At 29.0% G+C, this 7858-nt stretch overlaps 1 long non-coding RNA gene across 3 annotated transcripts; it reads left to right on the top strand.

The window, feature by feature from the left end:
• The first annotated feature begins 2032 nt into the window (after positions 1–2032).
• LOC112499588 (uncharacterized) lies at positions 2033–3538 on the top strand. Of its 3 annotated transcripts, none has more exons than XR_003067223.2 (3): positions 2033–2077; positions 2207–2777; positions 2880–3538. It is a non-coding gene; the product is annotated as an uncharacterized LOC112499588 (long non-coding RNA). The 3 variants fall into 3 exon arrangements; XR_008051868.1 differs by lacking the exon at positions 2033–2077 and having other exon boundaries at positions 2084–2777; positions 2880–3042; positions 3138–3538; XR_008051869.1 differs by lacking the exon at positions 2033–2077 and having other exon boundaries at positions 2084–2777; positions 2880–3042; positions 3143–3538.
• The last annotated feature ends 4320 nt before the right edge of the window (positions 3539–7858 follow it).

The following is a 7858-nucleotide window of genomic DNA, read 5'->3' on the forward strand; positions in this document are numbered from 1 at the left end:
GATTAAGTCATTAAGTCAAAAAAAATCCCCTAAGTAAATTCCCTTCCCATTGATTAAATATTTATTTCCATTCTCCTGGCTTATGTCCTTCTAATTCTAATATTAATATATATTTACCTTGTGCAATGTTTTTTTAATTTTTTAATTTTGTATTAACTTTAAATGCTTGTTTCTACCTTTTTGTATTTTTATTTACTATCTCGAACTCCTCCTTTATTTAAATAACTTTCTACATTTGATAGTTCAATTATTGGTTCTAGTATCGGTCTATTACTACTTCCCTTATCTCCAGTTTCATGTCTTTTTCTTCTACTAAAATTTCATTTTCATGTTCTAAATAATAAACTTCGTCAATTTCTAAATTTTCAAAATCTAAATTTTTTATAAGTTCTTTATCGACATCATTATCTGTTAAATCATCATTATTACATAATTTTCAAATAATTCTTCTATTAAATATTTTTTAGGATCAATTCTATAATTTTATCTTTCTTATTAAGTAAAGTTTTTTCTTTTATTTATATTTAAATTTTTTATTATCACCCTATGTATTTCTATTTCTTCTTTTTTTTTTTCTCATTCAAGATTACACAAACATATATGCAAGTTTTAAATAAAGAGAAATAGTAAATGTATTTATTTAGAATTATATATTTGTTAGATGTAATTACATCAGGAAAGAGGGTTTATGAGGTTAATGAATAGGTGTTAATAGCACTACTCTGTTGAATATCTAGCAGAGTCCACTTGAAAAAACTTAAACCATGATATAATGGAGTGGTGACATTTGATAGCTTTTAATTTATCTTAATAGCCACTATTTTTAAACTAACATTATATTTTCTAGGATTACTCTCGTTAAAAACTAAAAATGAATATTTATTATTTCATTTTTTCTCTCATCGGCACTTTATGTCTTTCAAGAATCACCACTATTGATAGGGTAATCTATCTTTATCTTACCTCGGGGAAGAGTCCCACCTCATAGTAGAATAAATAACCCCTAAAGGATGAAGAAAAATTAAACGAAGACTCAATCAAAATTAAGAGAGAAATCAATCCCTATAAATCAAGAACTACGTAGATATTCTCATAAGGTAACAAACTAAATAATAAGCACAAACCGACCACTTTCACTTCTATAATAACCACTCTATCCTAGTAACCATTAATTCATAATCAAGACCCACTATTCAAGGATGAAGAAAATGTGGGAATACTAAGACCATTATCTAAAATCTAGGAGAAATGAACATGATGCACATAAGCAAGGAGTGGCTAATGCCCATCTCCTAACATATAGGCCCACTAAGTGGCCTTGCAGGGCATAACCCCATGTCACCCCAGGCATATGAAACTCTGACTCTATAAAAAAAAAAAAAAAGGAGAATGACTCTCCAAAAGAGGTAAGTTCATTGATGTTCCAAATTAAAATGTTAACAAATATAAAATTTTATTAAATTTTAGGATAATTATTAATTAAAGAGATACTTAAAAAATAGGTTTTTCTGCAGTAAGTATTAAAAAAAAGTTCATTAAGTAGAGTATTATTGCAGAATTACTTAGAAAATAGAACTTTTTTAAGATATGGACCCTAGGCACCCGACTAGTTCACTTAAAATAACTCTGAAAAGACTAATAAAAAGATCCAAGATTCACAGTGTAATCTTAACATTATATAATTTTCAGCTCATATTTGAACCGAGTTTGTGACTATGTGCAATTGCTACGACTTAGAGTTTTCCTGTTAAGATGGCAGCATCCTTGGTGTCCATAATGAACTGAAGAAGTTTCTCGGTAATTTTATCATATAAATATAACGTATGTTATGCGATCTTTAATTTTGATTATGATTAACTTTTGTATGGGGTAATTTCGGAAATAAATTATGTCAGCCAGTGATGAAATGACACGTGGCAGAAAGGTCAAGCAGTCTTTTGATTCCACGAACACCATTTTGATTAGTGAGGATTATGACAGCTCGGCAGCACAAAATTAAATCCTCATCTTTATTATCCGAAGCTTCAATGGAGATATTAATCTGGGACAACTTTTTGAAGCGGGGGGGCAATAATTGGTATGCTTTGTTGTCTTCCTTGTAACTTACAGCTGCTTATTGTACCTCGACACATAGCATTTATCGTCGTTAATTTGTTTCATAAAAATGATGATAGTTCTGGAATGATACATATAATTTGATCTGCAGCAAGTTGTCTATCCACTTGAATTGAGACTAGAGCATGAAGTGAGAGATGATATATCTACTTACTTGGTATTGGCTGAGACAGTGAGACGAGTTCTCTTCCTACTGGATGGGAAGTCAATGCGATAATCAATTTTTTTTTTATGTTCAATCAATTTCAAGACAAATATTTTGGTCTCCAAGGTACCAATCTTCTCAACTACTAAGATATATAATTGTAACTTTTTATGTTTGCTTACATTAATTTGAGGCTGAATTCTAGCCCCAGCGATGAAGAACAGACCTCCTAGAATTCAAGCCTCACTAGTGCGAAAAACATTTTCGTGCGGTGAAGACCAAATGGTGTATCACCAAATTCATCGACCTGGAAACACTTTCCAACACTCTAAATGAATACCTTATCAATGATGTGTGTGTGTGTGGGTGTGTTTGTGAGGAGGTTTTTGTCGTCAAAAATACTTTCAAAGGAGAGCGCTCATCAATGATGCATGAACCGCCCCACTTGTTGCCATACTTGGAAAGTTAGTAATTTCTCAACTTTACTTGACGAAAAATCATTTGGATGCTACAAATGGTATGTTGGTATATGTCAATTTTAATTACTCATGTTGAGTTCAGCTTGCTAGTCTACAAATGATTACGCATAGATGACATTTGGCTAACGTTACCAATGCAGGAAAATTTTGTTCTACCCTAATGGTTGCGTACAAGGCAGGGGCAACTGCGTCGGGCTATTTCTTGGTGTGTGTCGTTCAAGTATTCCGATCCCAATGCAAAATTGCTTACAAAATTCATTCTTAGTGTTGGGCGAAAAAATGGAAAGAACATTGAATTAAAAGGTATGATTCTGCTTTCAGAATGTGTTAATTAATTTCACCTGTATGTGGCGTATTTGAAGTTTTAAAAGCTTAATTTCATAATTTTTTATATATAGTACAGGGTACGTGGTTATAAACCATTGACCTGTTTCGCCTGAGGCTGTGCACAGCTCATGTCTTTGGCTAAACTAAAGGACCCGAAAGAAGGGTACATGATGCGTGACATTTGCATAATTAAAGCTGAATTTACATTGCTTGGAGTAGTTTTGGCTAAGACATAATCTGTTGTTAAATAGCCATAGTGCTGAACCGGTTTTAGCGGTAGCTTGAGCTTGGTTGTGATGCTAAATTGGTACTTAAATGTTTGTAATTTTATTATGTATTTCTTCTGACAGCATAGATTGCTTTTCTCCGAAGTCCAAGGTTTTTCATAATGATGTGTGCTTTGCTTACTCTTACATTGCTATTAAATTTATTCTTGGATTTTACATTTAAAATGATACCATGGACACATGGGATGGAGGAGTTATCATCATGGAATTAATTGAAGGGAAAATTATCAAAATTTTTTAGTATTTCAGTAAATTAATTATTTTATCTTTTATGTTTCAGAATTCATCAAAAACATCCTCCCATTAAAGAGTATCTATCTGTATTCAAAATTTTACAGCATGTTTGTTATCATTTCGAAGTTGGTGTTTTTGTTTTTCAAAAAATTAAAAACAAAAAACTTCTTTGGTGGCGTTGTTTTTTAATAGTGTTTGGATTCTTTTGAAAATAAGGATGTGTTTGGTAAATTTTTTTTAATCAGTGTTTTTAACTCTTATTTTAGAGAAGAAGAATTATATTTTTGATGTGATATTTTTTGAAATGAAAATATGTTTAGTAGTTTGTTTTCAAAACAGCATATGAAAATGAAAATAGTAAAAATGCGTTTAGTTGTTTATCTAAAAATGTGAAAAATAATAAAAATGCATTTAGTTATTTGTTTAAAAAAATTTATAAAATAGTTTTCTTCAATTTATTTATACATGATATATGTTATTATCATAATTTTAATCAAAATGAAATCAAATTTCATATAGCAACAATAATTTTGAGAAAACTTTCTCATAATTTATTAAGATCAAAAAATTAAAATTAAATGATAAATGTAGAATTACTAAAAAAACATAAAATTGGAAAAAAATACTTAGATCTTGGCTACAGTTGAAGAGATAAAAAACTAAGAGTTTTTATGGTTGAAGAAGAAAATGATAGAAGTAATGGTTACTGTTGAATAGATAAGGTGGAAGTAAATGGTAAAAGGAGAAAAATTTGTTAATGAAATAAAATATTAATTAATGAAATAAATGGTTCGAGGAGAAAGAATTGTTAATGAAATAAATAAATAAAAGTTGTGGGTTAGGGCACCACCTTTTTCCTTAACCTTTTTTATTTATTTTCTACTTTTGTGAACAAAAGTTGAGAATAATAATTTGGCCTTCTTGATTTTTGTTCACAAAAGTAAAAGAATAAAATATTTTATTCTTTAAATTTTTTAATGATTGTCAAAGAATAACTATACTAAACATATTTTTGTATTTTTCGTTTTTAAAAAACAAAAAACACCCAACAAAAAACTACCAGCACCCATACAATCATTCTTGTTTTCGCTCTTTCCTTGATTAAAGCAGAAAATAATAGAGGAGTGTTTTACATATATGTTTCTGAAATAGGTCCCACATGCAAAACCAAAACTGTCACTTCTCTATTGCTCTTTGTGGTTGTAGGGCCAAATAAAATAATTTTTGTTTATTATATTATTTTTTGATAGAGTTTATTATATTATATTATTTAATTATTTTGTTTTTAAATTATTCCTATGGGAATACATTTCTTACTGGAAACCTTTAAAGGTACTTTTTTCCAACATTTTTCCACCTTGAACGCCACTTTCTTGAAGTTTTGTTTTTATCTAATTTTTAAAAAAATATAATTTCCGAAATTAAAAAAATTAACAAATATATGCATTCGGCTATTAATTATATTGAGCAAGCAAACATTTTAGTTTATCACAGAGCTATTATTTAAAAAAAATGATAATTAATACATAAACTTAAATTTATAAAAATAATCCATAAAATTTAAACTTTAATTATGATAACTATAAAAACTCACACTTTAATTAAAAAAAACTCCACAGCAATCCATGTAGGTGGTTTTACTAGTATTTAATTTAATTCATTAAATATGTTAAAATTGTTGGTTAAAAAATTATTTTGCGGCAGAAATATTAATTTAGGCTCTCAAGTCACGATCCATCACCACCAATCTTATTAGATCACGATTTGCCACTAATGATCTTATTGGATCATCTATCACCACCGATTTTCTAGGTTATGACTCAAATTCGATATACACTTAACGTGCAGATGCCTTTATGAATACTAAATATAACTAGAAGTAGAAAATTTTTTCTCTCAAAATAGGAGAGAAAATTTTCTTTCTACATTCTGTATATTGTGGCTCCTCTCTTCTTTTGTAACAGAAAAAGCCATTTTTATATCTACTAGTAGAAACTCTAAGCTCCTTCTTTATCTCTTTTTAATTCTATTAAATAAAAAATATTCGATTTAAATTAAAATATAAAATTAAAGCCAAAAGTGGTGTTATAATTATCCTTGTTATAGAGGCTCACTTTATAAAATAACACAAGACCCTTTATACACAAGTATATTAAATGGAGCCTCCCACCAAATATTATATTTAGGGTTTTAATTCAAATTACTATTTATCTTGCTTATCAACCTAGTAGTGGTGCAATCAATTAAATGAGCTAGCTTGAGGATCATATGGGTGCATACAAATAGTGGCTACAATAATAAGACATGTAATTAAAATAATCCAATTATTTAATTTCAAATCTACTCCACTAGGATAATGGAACTGACCTCCATATTTTATACTATCAAGATAGTGTTATCAAATAATAGTTTGAACATGCCACATTGATTTCTTTACTCAACAATCTTTTGTACCATATCGATACTTAAATTGATATCTCAACTGTCAAATCAATTTAATTACATCTTGTTCCTTGACACTTATAGATTTTCTCTAATGATCATTTTTAACATACTAATTATGTTGACACGCTCTAACCCGAGAATTCTATAATCAAGTATTAAAATCCTATCAAGAGATGTATTGTACAAATTTTATATTGCTAATATATAATCTCAATGCTCATAATTGCTTCCACTAAGATACCGGGTTGACTACAAATGTATGTTGCATTCATTGGTAAGTCAAATGAAATGACAATCGCAAACATGAAACTATAACTTACTCAAGATTGAGATTGCAATAAAATCAATGCCTATGAAATTTAATAAGTCTTATAGTTATTTTAAGGTCAATTAAATATCATATGTGATCTAGTTCAATGTAGTCAAACTATATCAGTAAATTCGTAAATAATTAAGACAAATCATTCAATGAATTTACTACAGTCTGAACATAAATAGAGCACCCAACTCCAACAACTATGAACTCAATTTATTTAATCATAAGATAATTTGTATTTATATCTTCTGTGGATCCATATGATTATCACATAAATACATATAATATGATTAAACTAACCTTATTTCAAATATTTATTCAATTAAGATATCTGATAAATATCTAAAATATTTTAGTAATCAGAAAATTTATTTATAAATAAAGCAAATGCTTTAAAGAGCACATAATCGCAACAAAAATAACCTCTATAAACTCATTAATCCATAAACTTTTAGTTTTTATATCTTACCGTTATGTAATTTAGCCCCAATAAATTATTTTTGAATCTGCCGCTGTCCATAAGGGTTTGCTAATTGTAGGCTGAGTAATCCTTTATTCCTTGCATAATCATCAAACTATTTTATCATACGGATTCTTTATTCCTTTTCTTGGAATTTGTGTTTTATGGGCGAGGTGGAACAACTTTCTTGATTATGTGACTTGGAAAGGAAGAGCTTAATTTCTTCAATGGAGTTTCTATCATTTTTCTTTGGCCTTGTGGAGGAGTTCTAATGGTGTCATCATCCTCTTCCTAGTGTTGTTGTAGGGAAAAAAAATAATGTTAAATAGAATAGGACTATTTGCACTCTTTCGAAAACCTCTTAAAACCCTTTTGAGTATTTATTTTATTCTTTATATTACATTAGAGGACAAAGAAATGTCGAATTAAACCCATATGCAAAACACAAACTCTTTTCTTTATCAATGATTTTTTTTTTTTTGGTTATACAAGACTTCTAAATCTGTGACAACAATATTCAAAAGTAAGGACCCAGGAAAAATTAAATTAAAAATGTGTGTAACTTTAACAACAGATGATGAGGAAAATATACAAAAATATGAATCCACGAATAGATGCAAAGAAGCTTTTTATTTTACCCTCTTTTTTAATTTTTAGGTCAGCAACAAAGCACTCTAGAGAATTCTTCATTGTTGGGAATTGGTAGTTCAATAGAGAGAGATGAAAACGATCATAAGAGAGAACGAGGGGACAAGGGGGGAAAAAAAAAGTCTTACAACAGAGAAATAAAAAAATCCTAGATATGGGGCTTGAAGTTTGAACAACAAAAACGAAAATTGAAAAAATGGGGGTTTTGTCGGAAATAAATTTTTATGATGGCTACTTTTGTCGGTCTGTCGTTAGAAATTAATATTATTTTTAAATATTTTAATGGGGGTTTTTGTCGAAAATTGAAAAAATGGGGGCTTTGTCGGAAATAAATTATTTTCTCTTCAAAATGAGAAAAGGAATTTTCAAAGGTCATTAGAGGGGTGCAAATGTGCAGTCGCC

Source organism: Citrus sinensis, chromosome 9, assembly GCF_022201045.2.
Source record: "Citrus sinensis cultivar Valencia sweet orange chromosome 9, DVS_A1.0, whole genome shotgun sequence".
Classification (NCBI taxonomy): Eukaryota; Viridiplantae; Streptophyta; class Magnoliopsida; order Sapindales; family Rutaceae; genus Citrus; species Citrus sinensis.